We start from the raw sequence: 16,341 nt of genomic DNA on the forward strand, positions 1-16,341 counted from the left end.
AAGCCCATAATTGTATGGTCAATTAATCTTTGACAAAGCAGGAAGGAATATCCAATGGGAAAAAGACAGGTCTTCAATAAATGGTGTTGGGAAAACTGGTCAGAAATGAGCAAAAAAAAAAAAAAAAATGAAATTGGACCACTTTCTTATACCATACAGAAAAATAAATTCAAAATGGATTAAAGACCTAAATGTGAGGCCTGAAACCATAAAAATCCTTGAAGAGAGCACAGTCAGTAACTTCTTTTGATATTGGCTATAGCAACCTCTTTCTAGATGTGTGTCCTAAGGCAGGGGAAAACAAAAGCATAAACTATTGGGATTACATCAAAGTAAAAAAGTTTCTGCACAGCAAAGGAAACAATCAACAAAACTAAAAGGCAACCTATGGAATGGGAGAAGATATTTGCAAATGACATATCGATAAAGGATCAGTATCCAAAATACAAAAATAACTTATAAAACTCAATACCCAAAAAACAAATAATCCAATTATAAAATGGGCGAAGACATGAACAGACATTTCTCCAAAGAAGACATCCAGATGGCCAACAGACTCATGAAAAGATGCTCAGTATCACTGATCAACAGGGAAATGCCAATCAAAAGGGGAATAAGATATTATCTGCCACCTGTCAGAATGTCTAAAATCAAAAACACAAGGAACACCAGACGTTGGCAATGGTGAGGATGTAGAGAAAAAGGAACTTGTGCACTGCTGGTGGGAATGCAAACTGGTGCAGCCACTGTGGAACACAGGATGGAGGTTCCTCAAAAAGTTAAAAAGATAGAGGTGGCTGGCTCAGGTAGACTCTTGATCTCAGGATGTGGAGTTCAAGCACCATGTTGAACATAGACCTTACTTAAAAAAAAAAAAAGAAAGAAAAGAAAAGAACTATCTTATGATCCAGCAATGACACCATGAGGTATTTACTCAAAGAATACAAGAACATTAATTCAAAGGGACACATGCACCCTTATGTTTACTGTAGTAGCCTTCACAGCGCCCAACATATGGAGGCAACCCAAGTGACTGCTGATTAACGAATGGATAAAGATGATGTATATAAATACAATGGAATATTGTTCAGTCATAAAGAATGAAATTTTACCATTTACGACAACATGGATGGAGCTAGAGAATATAATGCTGTGAGATAAGTCAGTCAGAGACAAATACAAATACCATACGATTTCACTCATATGTGAAATTTAAGAAACAAAACAAAGTGAAGGAAAAAAATAAAAGAGAAAGAAATCCTTTCTTGATTAGAAAGGGACTTTTGGGGTGCCTAGATGACTCAGTTGGTTGAGTGTCCAATTCCTGATTTCAGCTCAGGTCATGATCTCAGGGTTCTGGGATCGAGCCCCATGTCAGGCTCCCCGCTGAGGGGGAGTCTGCTTGAGGATTCTCTCTCTCTTTCTCAAATAAATAAAAATTTTAAAATATATATATTATTTATGATCTCCTATGTATATATGTGTGCATATATGTGTATATATGTAATATGAAACAATAGGCATGGTAACAATACTGGAATTAAAGTTAAAAATGGTAACAATACTGCATGGTAACAATACTGGAATTAAAATTAAAAATTAATATAATAAAAATAAAACCATATTTCATCATATAGTGTTTCTCTTTGATGCATTCTTTAAACTATCTCCCTTACCTTTATAATAAGATAGCATTCACTAAGTGCGGGGTTGGCTTAGTTGGTAGAACATGTGACTGTTAATCTTGGGGTCATGGGTTCAAACCTCATGTTGGGCCTTAAAAAAAAAAAAAGACTTTACTCTCAGGAGTTTGGAAGTAAATTTCCTTAAACTGAACTAGTTTAGGGGCACCTGGGTGGCTCAGTGGTTGGGCATCCACCTTTGGCTCAGATTGTGATCCCAGGGTTCTGGGATCAAGTCCTGCATCAGGCTCCTGTGGGGAGCCTGTTTCTCCCTCTGCCTATACCTCTGCCTCTGTGTCTCTCATGAATAAATAATAACATCTTAAAAAAAAACTGAACTAGTTTTAAGGATTGCTCAGAAAAAACTCTTGACAAAAATTTTAGTAAATCAAATCAGGAAAAATAGTACTTTTCTATTTGGCTTTGAAAGCTTTAACTTACCTGGATTTTTTGAAAGAAGTGAAATATCATTTCTATCATAAATAGTATCTTTTTACTGTAAATATAAAACATTACCAGGTTTTTAGATACTTGAAAACGAATAATTAAAATAGTATGGTCCTTGCTTGTATACAGGCACATCATATATAAACCAGTGTTTGTTTCTGGTTGTCTGTTATCGGGCCATTATCATACTGATTTTATTGTCCTTTTTTTAAAGATTTTATTTATTTATTCATGAGAGACACAGGCAGATGTGGGACTCAATCCCAGGACCTCAGGATCACGACTCAACCACTGAGCCACCCGGATGCCCTATTGCTATGCTTTATAGTATCTGGTAAAGCAGATAATATATCCTCATACTATTTTTCAAGATGTCCCTATCCATTCATTATTTCAAGTAACACTTTGTCAGTTTGCCATCTCTGCCACCCCCAAAAATGTTGTACCACACCTACCACGTTGGTAATAATCACTATATTTCTGACATTGATTCTTCTTATCCATCAACATTGTCCTTCATCATTTAGCTCTTCCCTTATATCTCTCTCAAGTTCTGTGGCTTCCTCCCTATGGGCCTTTTACAGTTTCTTAAGTGTGAGCTTTCTGAGGGCCAGGGTTTTATCTATTTTCTTCACACATGTAAGTACATTGGGAGCATTTAATATTTGTTATTTGGTAAATTAAATGAGAGAAATAATCAAAGAGAAATAAGCAACAAAGGAAATACAGATCATACTACAACTGTGGGAAAATATGTGATCTCATATACTGCTAGTTAAAGTATATGCATTAATTTTTTTCTATGATTTATGGATGTTTTGACATCTTAAAAAGCTTACTGGCCCCACCCAAGGCTAGCCCTTTCTTGGAAATAGCAAAGGGCTTGCCCTGGAGAACATATTTCACATACAAACTAACCAATCCCAACTCCACCCTCCAGCCACCTCTTTGTCTAATCCTTACTCATTGAATCCGTATTTTCTCTGCTCTGGAACTCCGCACTTGGCACCAGCCCGGGCCCTCTGTGCCTGTCCAACTTCTCAGCACCTCACAGGTTTACCAGTGAGTTCTCCTGATATCTGGACCTCCTCAATTTGAGGAGATGGTCCCAACTTACTCAAGCTGTTCAGGGTTATCGGTAATGTTTTTTTAGGTGGGAATAACCTAGAGGGGTCAGAGTTGATGGGGTGGTTGTTTTAATTTGGTACTATACTAAGTGATGTTATTTATATAAGGCTTGAGTGAATTTTCTGACTAGAAATAGGAGACTGAATGATTCAGCTCCAAGAGAAGGGACACTTGCTCCTTCTGGCTGTACAGTGCTCTCAGGTGACTAAAGCCCAGTGGAAGTGTCTAAAGATTTCCTCGGGTCGCAATCCCATAGGAACTTCCCATCTCGTATGATCATTAATGATTGTCTGGTCCAGGGACACACACATGAGAACTCATCATCCCAGTGCTGGGAGCCTTATTAATGGCCTTAGATCTCCCTGAGAGAAACCAAGTCACACCAGAGAGGGTATCATAGCTGTTTGGAAGTGACACAATCAGCACCTTCTCTATCCATTATACTTACTATCCTTCGATTTTGCTCAAACCTTATTCCAAAACTGAAACTAAAATGAATGGAAGAGCACTGAGCTTTAAAAGTTGAACAGCTCCCAGAAAACCAACAACATTCACAGGAGCTCCAGCAGGCTCTATATACAACATTCACGGAGCCTCTACTTGAAAGCACTTACTTAAAGAGGAAAATATAACTAAGGATAACCTGAGTCTCAGATGGCCCAAATGGGGTTCTTTTGACATGTCTAAATTAGTCTTCTTACACACGGAATTAGAGAAAATCAAGACCAAGCAGCCAGAAAGTAGGAGGCCACTTGGTTCAGTCAGTGAAGCCCCTGGCTTCTGGAAGGAAAATATGCTCACAGAGGCACCTGGGCTCCATTTGGTTTATTTGTTGTTGAAGATTTTGGCACCTTTGGACAAAACTGGCCATGTTAGAGAACGGAAAAAGACTAATTAATGGATCCATAAATTATAATGCTATCTTTTTTTTAAGATTTTATTTATTTATTCATGAGAGACACAGAGAGAGAGGCAGAGACACAGGCAGAGGGAGAAGCAGGCTCCATGCAGGGAGCCTGATGTGGGACTTGATCCTGGGACTCAGGGATCACGCCCTGGGCCAAAGGCAGGCGCTAAACTGCTGAGCCACCCAGGGATCCCCTATAATGCTATCTTGGAATTAGATTTGCTTTAATAAAAGAGAGATACATAATTGAATATTATTCAACCATTAAAATGAATAAAATTGGTGGCTCAGTCGGTTAAGTGTCTGCCTTCAGCTCAAGTCATGGTCCCAGGGTCCTGGTATTGAGACCCATATTGGACTCCCAGCTCAGTGGGAATCTACTTCTCCCCCCTCCCAACCCCCTGCTTGTGCTCTCTCAAATAAGTAAGTAAACAAATAAATGAAATGAAATCTTGTCATTTGCAATAAACTCGATAGAGATAGAGAGTATAATGCTAAGAGAAATAAGTCAGTCAGAGAAAGACAAATACCATACGATTTCACTCATATGTGGAATTTAAGAAACAAGCAAATAAAAAAAGAGAGAGAGACAAAACAAGAAAAAAGACTCTTAACTATAGAGAGTGAACTGATGGCTGCCAGCAGGGAGGTGGTAGAGGGATGGATGAAATAGGTGAAGGGGATTAAGAGTACACTTACCGTGATGAGCACGAGTAATGTGTAGAACTGTTGAATCACTATATTGTAAACCTGAAACTAATACTGTATGGTACAATACTGGAATTAAAATTAAAAACTTAATTGAAAAAATTTCTAGGGGGGAATGTAGGGGGTTCAGGTCATGATCCTGGAGTCCCTGGATCAAGCCCTACATTGCACTTCCTGCTCAATGGGGAGTCAGCTTCTCCCTCTGACCATCCCCTATCTTGTGCTCGCTCTCTCTCAAATAAATAAATAAATAAATAAATAAATAAATAAATAAATAAATAAATAAATAAATAAAATCTTTTAAAAAAATTCTGTGGTGCCTGGCTGGTTCAAGTCTGTGGAGTATATGACTTTTGATGTCAGGGTTGTGAGTTCAAGCCCTACGTTGGGTATAGGCTTGTTGGGTATAGCCCTATGTTGGTTAAGTTACTTAAACTTTTTAAACTTTTTTCTGAAAAAAAAAATGTGGAAACTATGTTTAATTTGCAAGAGCAACAATTTTGGTGACATACTTACTGATGTGGGAAAAAATGGTATTCTCACCAAAAATAATGGAGAATGGGAGATTTTTAATAATGGAAATGGGAGATTTTTAAATAAAAATTTTTTAAAAATCTGTTTTTTAAAAAAATAAATAAAAATAAATAAAATCTGGTTTTTTTATTCTTCGAAAGAAAAAGAAAGAAAGAAAAAAGATTTGAATGTGCTTTTAATGTCCTCTCAACAAATATTAATGAAAAAAAGACTAGATTTTGTTTGCACTTTGTGTATATATGTTTATATGTGTTACAAATGTAAGATATTTTTTCTACGTCCAGATGGTATTGCTAAAATTAACTTGTAATAGAGCTCTATTTAATTGTTTTAAAGGCAAGTGTTAAAGGAATTGTACAGAGATGCCTGGGTGGCTCAGTGGTTGAGCATCTGCCTTTGGCTCAGGTCATGATTCTGAGATCCTGGGATCGACTCCCATATTGGGCTCCCTGCAGGGAGCCTACTTTTTTTCTCTATTTGTGTCTCTGCCTCTCTCTATGGGTCTCTCATGAATAAATAAATAAAATCTTTTTTAAAAATAAATAAGTAAAGGAGTTATGCATCCTAAAATGCACTTAGACTAAATGTCTCTCAGAAACTAACCCAAATGTTTTTTGAGTTCATATGATCTAGGAAAATATTCAATAATTAAAATTAATTTAAGTTTGTTGTTTAATTAAACATGTCTATAGATTTATCAGCATTAAATATAAAACTATTATTCTACCAAAGTTTACCAAAAATCAAATGAGCTTGTATTATCTCTATTCCAAATTGTCAGCAAAAAAAGACTTAAAATGATGGCTGATTTTGTCTGTTTTATGAAGTTGTCATGTGTCATCGTTATGAGCAAATCGGTCAAATAAATAAAAAGTGTTATGGCTTTCAAAATCTTTGGTAACCCAGAACTCTGATGTTTTGCTAAGTTAAATGATGCCTTGGGCTGAATCCATTGGATATCTAAGTCTTTTCCAACCAAGAATACCAAAGCACTGATGACTGAACATGTTTGTCCGCTTTGGTTTCTTATTGTAGAAAGATTGGAGGATACTTGGGTCTGTTGGTAACCGTGCTTTGTGCTTCCCTGAAAGATTGTATTATGAAAAAAACATGTTTTTAGAAATTAAAAACTTTTCACAAATTTCTGATCTAACGAATTCTGGTGTAACAGATAATGTACAATTGATTACTACTTAGTTTTCCCTGGAGACTAAGATTTCTAAAAATTAAAAATCTGTTAAATGGGGCTGCCTGGGTGGTTCAGCAGTTGAGGGTCTGCCGTAGACTCAGGGCGTGACCCTGGGGTCCCCGGATCGAGTCCCACATTGGGCTCCCTGTGAGGAGCCTGCTTCTCCCTCACCCTCTCCCTCTTATGAATAAATAAATACAATATTTTTTAAAATCTGGTAAATGTAATTAAGACTGATGAAAATGATTTGGGAAGCAACTCTGTCCGTGTGGAAGGTAAGATGTGTTTTTTGATAAGAAAAAAGGCAAGAGGAATGGGAATACATTTTTGTTGAGGGAAAAGAAAGCAAGTTTGTCTTAAAATGAGACTGGTTATTTAGGGAAAGAAGGCTGAGGACAAAATCTGAATGAAAAAGAAAGTCATAGGGAAATCTTTGGAGAAGAATTTTATGTGTGGTCAGGACTAAAAAAGATTGGAATGAATGCATTTTAAATGTACATTGATAGGGATCCCTGGGTGGCGCAGTGGTTTGGCGACTGCCTTTGGCCCAGGGCGCGATCCTGGAGACCCGGGATCGAATCCCACGTCGGGCTCCCGGTGCATGGAGCCTGCTTCTCCCTCTGCCTGTGTCTCTGCCTCTCTCTCTCTCTCTCTGTGACTATCATAAATAAACATTAAAAAAAATACTTTAAATGTACATTGATATAAGACTGAGCCTTTCTCACTGTTAAAAAGACAAAGTTTTCTTAGATTGCTGTGTGTTCTTGATAAGAAATTATAAATAAACTTTTGCCTTATCTGCCTTCCCCACCAAAAACCCCATGAGGTTTCTATGGTTTGTCTTTATCAGGTCTTTGATTATTTAAGGAAGTTAAAACTCCCTATTAAAAGGATCTAAGCTTTGCTAACAAGCAGGTAACCTTTATTATTTGCCTTTGGAATTCTTTTTTTTTTTTTTTTAAAGATTTTATTTATTTATTCATCATAGTCACAGAGAGAGAGAGAGAGAGGCAGAGACACAGGCAGAGGGAGAAGCAGGCTCCATGCACCGGGAGCCCGATGTGGGACTCGATTCCGGGTCTCCAGGATCGCGCCCTGGGCCAAAGGCAGGCGCCAAACCGCTGCACCGCCCAGGGATCACTGCCTTTGGAATTCTTATTTCCACCTTGATTAAATAGATAATTAAATATTAAGTTTTATAATGATCTGTATTCCTATTTAGGCATGTGCTTTAAAGATTTATTTCAGAGTTCAGAGAGAGAGAGCACAAGTGGGGGAAAGCAGAGGGAGAGGGAGAAGCAGACTCAGACTCCCCATTGAGCAGGGAGCCAATGCTAGGCTTGATGCCAGGACCGTGAGGTCACGACCTGAGCAGAAGGAAGATGCCTAACCGACTGAGCCACCCAGCCACTGGCTTCCCTCTCCTGAGATTTTTAACAAAACTTCCCAACATTGGAATTCCAAATGGCATCATTTTGACTTTTAGGCTTGTTTATTTAGTATTGTTACAAGAGAAGCATTGTCAAACAAAATAATAAACCTTCTTAGGTTATACTTTAGAGATAAATGCTATAACTTTTTAGAAATTATATGAAATTCCTGAAGTTTTAATATGTTCTGGTATAAGGTCATCCCTTGACATTCTAAAGTTATTAAACTGTGTGTCACAGAGATAACTGAATTTTCTTGTCAACTGTGTTCTAATGAGCTCTCATTGGATCTTTACCTATGGCTATTTTCTGAGTCTTTTGTCATTTACAGTGATTGGTCTGATGCTCTTGCAAAATGTGTTTCATCTTCAAGCAGATTCATGAAAAGCATTTTTTTCCCCTAACACAGGTTTCTAATATATTTAAAGTAATAAAACTAAGCTGAGTTAGAATTTGCAGAATTAAAGGAAAAGCCACATTCAAACAGAACAAGAATTAGTAACATGAGACCAAATGAATTAAAAAAGATTATGGTTTTGACGACTTTCATCTGAAACATGGCTGGTCCTCTACCGTCTGCTCTTCTAGATTTAAGGAAACTTTTTCCCTACAGAAGTATGATAAAGTATTCCTTTGTGAACACATCAAAACATTTACCTTTTCTTCCTACTCAAACCTTCTAGAATTCAGACACTCAGTATTCTTTCTTTCATGGCAATGATACTTATTTTCATAAGTTCAACAGGAATCTGTTCTCCTTGTAACAGGACACCACTAGAAACTGGTTATTTTACCAAGGCTTTGACTGGAATGTCATAGCTGAGTCTATGCAGACAGCTTTAAGGAACTTAAGATTGACTTTATGGAGACAACAAAGCCCCTTGGAAGTATCAGCCCAATACCTTGTTTACAGAGTTCTCAGAAGCCTCACCAGGTGAGTAAAGAATGTCACCTCCTAGCAGGTGCAGAAACCTCAGGGTATTTTACAGACCTCAAAAAGAAAAATTCACCCAAAGCTACAAGTTCTGCAGAGAAATCTGACAGCAAGAATTCAGCTTGGATTCTGGTCATGACAGGCTATTGAAAGTTCAATCTAAAATTCCTTATGAAAGGTTTCAGCAAAGAAGATTTTTAAAGAACTTATTTCAAAAATAAATAAATAAATAAAAATAAAAGAACTTATTTCAAAGAACTTACATGATCATGCCCTGAGCCAAAGGCAGATGCTTAACCAACTGAGCCACCAGGCACCCCTAATGTTCCAATTTTAAAAGAAGAGTAGAAATACAGGCCTGGTCTCAAATCTTAAGAAATGCCATTACTTCTCATTCTGGTTTGTGGCTCAAATGTCTGATGATCTTCGAGTGGCCCACTGACCAATAAGCACAAAGATTGACAATGCATGAGCTATTGCAGTGATTTCTTTACATCAAACCGTGCTTATGTAAATAATTAGGCCAACTTTGTTAGGACTGGACTTGTTTTACAAACAAATTAGTCTTCATTTGGCCATTTCGAGTAAAAATGAGGGTGATTTAGAAAGAAAATAGTAAATAGTTCAATAACACATCTTTGTAGACACTAGATTCTAATACTATTTTCCCTGAAGCCCTGCAGATTGAAAATATGAACAGCTTGATGTAAAAAAATATATCTGGGTCCTGGGATCGAACCTCACATTCAGAGCAGGGAGCCTGCCTCTCCTCCCTCTGCCTTTCCTCTGGCTTGTGCTCTCTGGCTCCATCTCTCTCAAATAAGTAAATAATATCTTTAAAGAAATAAAACAAAATTATAATATTAGAAGATAGTAAGCTTCTTATTTGCTTTCACTTCCCCCTTTATTACATTCTGAAAAAATATTATGGTTATCCACTGATTAACTAATATAATACTTAAGTAATATAATACTCCCCTCACGCTTTGATAACTTATGTAAAATTTTTATGACCTCTTGGACATACTCAAATGTTCCTTTAGCTTCTGGCGCTTATATATTTCTTAGGAAAGACCTTTCAAGAACTATCACCTAACTCAAATTTAATCTATGTTGTATACAACACTCAATGGAATGATCATCGTATCTCTATAAACTTGGGTGATAATTCATTAAGAAAGATACCCAGGTACAACAATGTGAGAAACTTAGCAGCAGCTTGTCCAACATACCAAAATATCCAATGTGCTCACATACCAAGTTTTGTGGATGGAATAGCCTAAGACAAAATAAGAGAAAGCAATGGTTATCTATCAAAGATGCTGCTTTAGGAATGACTTGATGGATTCAGCTACCTCTGAAATCTAACTGCCATATAACCCAGAAAGTTCTGAGGTAACTATGGGTCGGTGACCTTCTTCATTAACTGCAGAAACTCAAAATATACAGCTCTCCTAATCTGTGGAAAATCATTAAAGACTCCTGTAACTTCTATAAATGTTCAGTTATTGTCTTAATACCCAAAGTTATGGCCAACCAGACTTCTCTCAACATCATAATAGGAAAAGAAATTATTGTAAATACCACCAGAGTTCTTTCTATTGGAGAAAGATGGGCCTTATTAGCCAATGATTCTTAGTGGATTCCAAGATCTAAGGACATCTGTGAATTCAGCAAAATATATGATTATGCTCTGAACTACAGTGGAATCTTGAATTCACTCCAACTTGGCCTATAACAGTTATGCTTATACAAAGTAACAACAAAAAAATAACATACAGCTTATAGGAAAAAGGAAGATTTTGTTGGGAAGGTTTACGAAACACCTCTGTAATATTCCTTGACTTATTTTGTAACCAGAATACTTTTCACTATAATGCTACTGCTGTATGATATAATATTGGCTTTGTACCTCAAATAGAAATGCCTGATTCTAACAAAAATTATACTAATATTGATATTAATGACCAAATGTTTTGGGAGATAGAATTACAACTACCACAAAATGTAATACCTATGGAAACTAATTGGACAGAGAAATTGATACATGTAATAACAGAAAATTTCATGACCATTTTAAACCAATCAGATCAAACGTATCACAAAGTACAAATAACTATAGATAAAAAAGGTAAACAGAAACTCTAATTAATTTAAAATTATCAAAATACTTGTAATGGGGACGCCTGCATGGCTCAGTGGTTTAGCGCCTGCCTTCGGCCCAGGGCGTGATCCTGGAGTCCTGGGATCGAGTCCCACGTCGGGCTCCCCGCAGGGAGCCTGCTTCTCCTTCTGCCTGTGTCTCTGCCTCTGTCTCTCTGTGTGTCTCTCCTGAATAAACAAATACAATCTAAAAAAAAAACTTAAAAAAACCAAAATACTTGTAATGGATTTTTTTCGATTCTTCTCTTGTCATTATATTTCTGTACCTACACTCTCCATTAGTTATGTGGAATATTATTAATTGGAGTTTTATTTTTCCTAAGATTTTATTTATTTGAGAGAGAAAGCACAAGAGAGAACATAAGTGGAAGGGAGGGGTAGAGGGAGAAACACACTCCCCAGTGAGCAGGGAGCCCTACACAAGGCCTAATCCCAGAACTCTGGGATCATGACCTGAGCTGAAGGCAGATGCTTAACTGACTGAGCCACCCAGGTAGCCCTGGAGTTTTATTATTATCTCCGTATTAATGCTATAAACGTTACCAAAAAATGTAAAAGCAAAACTCACTACAAAGTAGACATATAATGTTTGCATAATTCCCTCTCATTGAAAAAAAATCAATTATAATATTCTCTATCAAGACCCATACTGCTGACACCCCCACCACCACCCCCATGGAGACTCCTAGGTGACCTATATGGGGCCCAGCACCGAGGGACATGATGGACCCATGGCAGATAAGCAATCACCCTAGTATTGAGGGACAACATAATGATACCAGTGCTGTCAAAAGAGTATTGATCAGAAGTAGGACATGATGAGAGAAAAATTCTCCAAAGGTGCAATACTCTAGGGGAGCCATTTTAGATTTCTTTCTAAGTCAACAGGACCTTATGTTAACTTTGATCAAACCAAAAGCCTGATTTATGGCCTGCCAGGCATGCACTGTCCATCTGCTTTGTGAATGAAGAGCCTGAAGGAAAAATCATCTTGTCCTTGAGATATTGATCAAGGCTCCTCCTCCCTGCATTCCCTTATGATAAAACTTGTGATTCTTGCCTCTATCTGTAATCTTTTGAGCTTTTATAATATGTTAAAAAAAAAAGTACATGATTCTGTAAAAACTGTTAGTTTTCTGGAGCACTTTCTTCCCTGTGAAGAGCATGTGTCTTGGGTAGCTGTCCTAACTTGGGCTCAAATAAAACTCTTTCTTTTAGAGATTCTAAAAGATCTGTTTTGGGACCCCTGGGTGGCTCCACTGGGTAAGCAGCTGCCTTCAGCTCAGACCATGATCTCAAGTTTCTGGGATCAAGTCCCACATCCAGCTCCTGGCCTAGCAGGGAGCCTGCTTGTGCTCTCTCTCACTGGCTCTCTGATTGATTGATTGATTGATTGATAGATAAATACCTTATAAATAACTAATTAATTAATTAATACCTTTAAAAATAATAAATAAAAGATCGGTTCATTTTGCTCCAACAGCAGTGACACATGTAAGACTAATGTAGCATTATTTCTAAATCAGATTAGAAGCAACTTGGGGGCTCAGCAATACAAACTGATTAAATTAAAAAGACCGCTCTATGTGCTTTATGAATTGATCTGCAAGATACATTTTTCTGGAAAAGAAGATTCAGAAAAGGAAGAAAAGTGCACTAGTTAGACATAAATGTTCCAGCACCAGACTGACTCTTGGCCAATCCCTATTTTGTACCTGGTAGACCTTGGTAAATTTTAGGCAAGCCATTTAATCTCTCTGCCTCTATCTTCTTATCTGTAAAAATGGAGATATTTTTTAAGAGAGGTTTTAGGATCACAATGAAATTGAAAGGAAGGTACAGGGATGCTTGGCTGGCTCAGTCAGTAGAGCATGATGAGACTCTTGATCTTTCCAGTTGTGAGTGTGAGCCCCACAGTGGGTGTAGAGAGCACTTTAAAAACAAAACTTTAAAAAAAAAATTTAAAAAAGACAATAAGGTATAAAGTTCCTGCATCCCCTTGGCCCCACACATGCACACCCTCCACTATCAGTGTCCCTCAACAGCATGGTACGTTGTTTACAAGTGATGAACCTACATTGACACACAATCCCCCAGAGTTTTCATTACAGCTTATGCTTAGCGTTTGTACACTTCTTGAATATTCTGTTCCACTGTCATTGTTTTGACTCTTCTATTCCTTTGCATTTCACGTTGGGGGACTTCTATGGACACACCTGTAAGCTGACTAACTGCTAACTTGTCCATGTCCCGTCTACTAATGAGCCCATCAAAGACATTCTTCATTTTTACAACATTTCTTATTTCTAGAATTTCCTTTTGAGTTTCGAGGTTCTCTCTCTCGATTGTTTCTATCTCTTCGCATGTTACTCTTCTATTCTTGTATGTTGGCCACTTTTTCCAGGAGAGCCATTAGCATTTGTTTTCTTTTCTTTTTTTTAAAGATTGCATTTATTTATTTGAGAAAGAGAGAGAAGCGTGAGCGGGGAGAGAGGACAGAGGGAGGAGATGCAAGCTCACCGCTGAGCAGGGAGCTGGAGGCGGACTCGATCCCAGGACCCCAGGATCCTGACCTGAGCTGAAAACAGACGCTTAATCAACTGAGCCACCCAGGCACCCCGAGCCATTAGCATTTTAATCAGTTACCTTCAGCTTCTGACCATTCCAAAAGCTTGCCATATTTGTGTCTGTTTCTGGTACTTGCTTTGTCTCTTCAGACTGTGGTTTTTCTCTCTTAGCCTGCCTTGTGATGTTGTTGTTGTTGAAAGCCATTCCTGATGTATTGGAGAAAAGGAACTGAGGTAAATCCACCTTTACTGTGAGATTTTTACATTTGTTTTCCTTGGAGGTAGGCCATGTTTAAAGTTTCCTGTGGCTGCAGGTGGCAGAGGTTTCCATTTGATCCAATGTCCCCTGTGCGTCTCTCCTCCCAGGTCCTTTGTCATACAGCAAACACTCCTCTGTCATCTTGGCCTAGAAATTCCTCCTGAATGACAGCCTGAGCCCCATTCATTCTTGCAGCTATGAGCCATGGTCCCGGTGGGATTGTGCAGCCAAAGGGCCACATTCTAGAATGTGGTAATGGAATCTCTGCGCTGTGACTTCACAAGCTCATGAGCTTCTCTCCTTCCCCACTTAGGATCCTGGGAGACCAGAACGTCCTAGTGTTGGAGATTCCCTCGCCCCACCTTAGTAAAAGGCTCTGATAAAGTGGTTTCCTTTGATGGTGGGCTTTTGTCATGAAAACCAGAATGCACTTGGGGGGGGCAGGGTTGTGTTTCAAAGGAAACTCCCCTTAGGCCTATTTCAAATGGTTAATTTTCCCCTTCCCCTGGGACAGAGGAAACTTTTCTGAGGTCTGTAAGAATGGGTGGTGGTGCTCTTGGAGTCCAGAAACGGGGTACCCCCACCCCTGCCCCTTAGATTGGGCTCTCAGGAATTGTTAACTTAGCAGAATCTGCACTCAGCCTGGTTGGGGAGTGGGGGGTTGTCAGTTCTCTTGTAAGTCTTCCTACCAGGACCTGCTGCTGGGCTTTTACTTCAGGTAAGCTCATCAATGTCCTCTGTATTTACCAGTCTTTCTATTTTTTTTAATGTCATAACACAGATTTTTTATTAAAAATAAACATTTTTATTAAAAATATTTATAATTTTTTTAAATAATAAATTTATTTTTTATTGATGTTCAATTTGCCAACATACAGAATAACACCCAGTGCTCATCCCGTCAAGTGCCCCCCCTCAGTGCCCGTCACCCAGTCACCCCCACCCCCCGCCCTCCTCCCCTTCCACTCCCCTAGTTCGTTTCCCAGAGTTAGGAGTCTTCATGTTCTGTTTACCAGTCTTTCTAGTTTGGGGGATGGTGGTTTGTCCTGTGACCCCAGTTTAATGGTGGTTCTAAGAAAATTTATTGATTTTAATCTTGATCAACTTTTTTTTTTCCTGGGGAGGGCTGGAATGCTGACTTTCAAGCTCTATACATTAGTGCCATGACTCTCAATTTTTAAAAAATCGACTTTAAATCTCTCTATATTTTTTTTAAAAGATTTTATTTATTTATTCATGAGAGACACAGAGAGAGGCAGAGACACAGACAGGCCTCCCTCAAGGAGCCCAATGTGGGACTCGATCCCAGGACCCCGGGATCATGCCCTTGAGCCAAAGACAGACACTCAATCGCTGAGCCACCCAGGTGTCCCTCCAAATCTATATTTAAAAAATCTATTTCCTTTTGCCCAGCCTCATATTTTCGCATAACAGGGTCTCTTTGGTTAAGATACACCTTCAGGAAGGCAAACTTGTCTACATTTACCTATAGATGTTCTACAAAAGGGAATGAATCTTGAACCATTGCTGTACTTCTTTTCCCTTTGATTGTACTTGGCAACAGTCAACTTAACACTTGTGCCACAAGAAGCAGGTATGCGATCTTGTGTGAGCAGTTCTGAGTGACTTGTGTTGTAGAATTGCTTCCGAGCGGTAGAGGGAAGTATTGGCCTGGGTATTTCTAGAAAAGGTAATGCACAGACCTGAAGTAAACTTCTGGCACCAGGGCAAATGGGGAATGCCTTTTTCCCCCCTCCTAGTCAGTTCAGACAAGTTCCTGGGTTCTTTAACTTGCATTGGAAATCTAGCTTTCAGGATCCTGCCTTGAAAGTAAACAGGGACCACTCTAAGTGCTTAGAGATGCACCAGTGGCTAGAGTTCTTTCCCCAGGTGGAATCTCCCCTCCCCAGGTACGTTTCTTGCTAGGTATTCACTTCCCCCTCCTTGTTGCCCCTGTTATTTTGTTCTCCACATCTTTGACCAAAAAAATGAAAGTAATTATACAAAGGACCACCCAGGTCCTAGTCATACAGCAAACACTTGCTGTGGACTCAGGACATGGGACCAAAGAGAGATTTTCTCCAATGTCTTGAGACCAGAACATCATCCTGTCTTCTCATTTTACAAGTTCAGATTTAAGTTTGAGCCGTAGGGTCTAGGTCATCAACCAAGTCTTTGTCTGCACTTGATTAATAGCGGGAATCCAGCTTCTCCCTTCCTCTTGGCATTAGGATCTTGGCGAAGTCGACAGAGAGAGCTTGGAAACTGTTAGCTGCAATAACAAATGAGCTGGTCCTCCAGGGCCGAGGAGCTAAACATGAGTTCTTTAATAAACCACTATGTGATGCAGAAGAAATTCAATTACATCGCTTAAATAATTGGCAAAGCTATTA

This window comes from Canis lupus, chromosome 17, assembly GCF_048164855.1.
Source record: "Canis lupus baileyi chromosome 17, mCanLup2.hap1, whole genome shotgun sequence".
Taxonomy (NCBI): domain Eukaryota; kingdom Metazoa; phylum Chordata; class Mammalia; order Carnivora; family Canidae; genus Canis; species Canis lupus.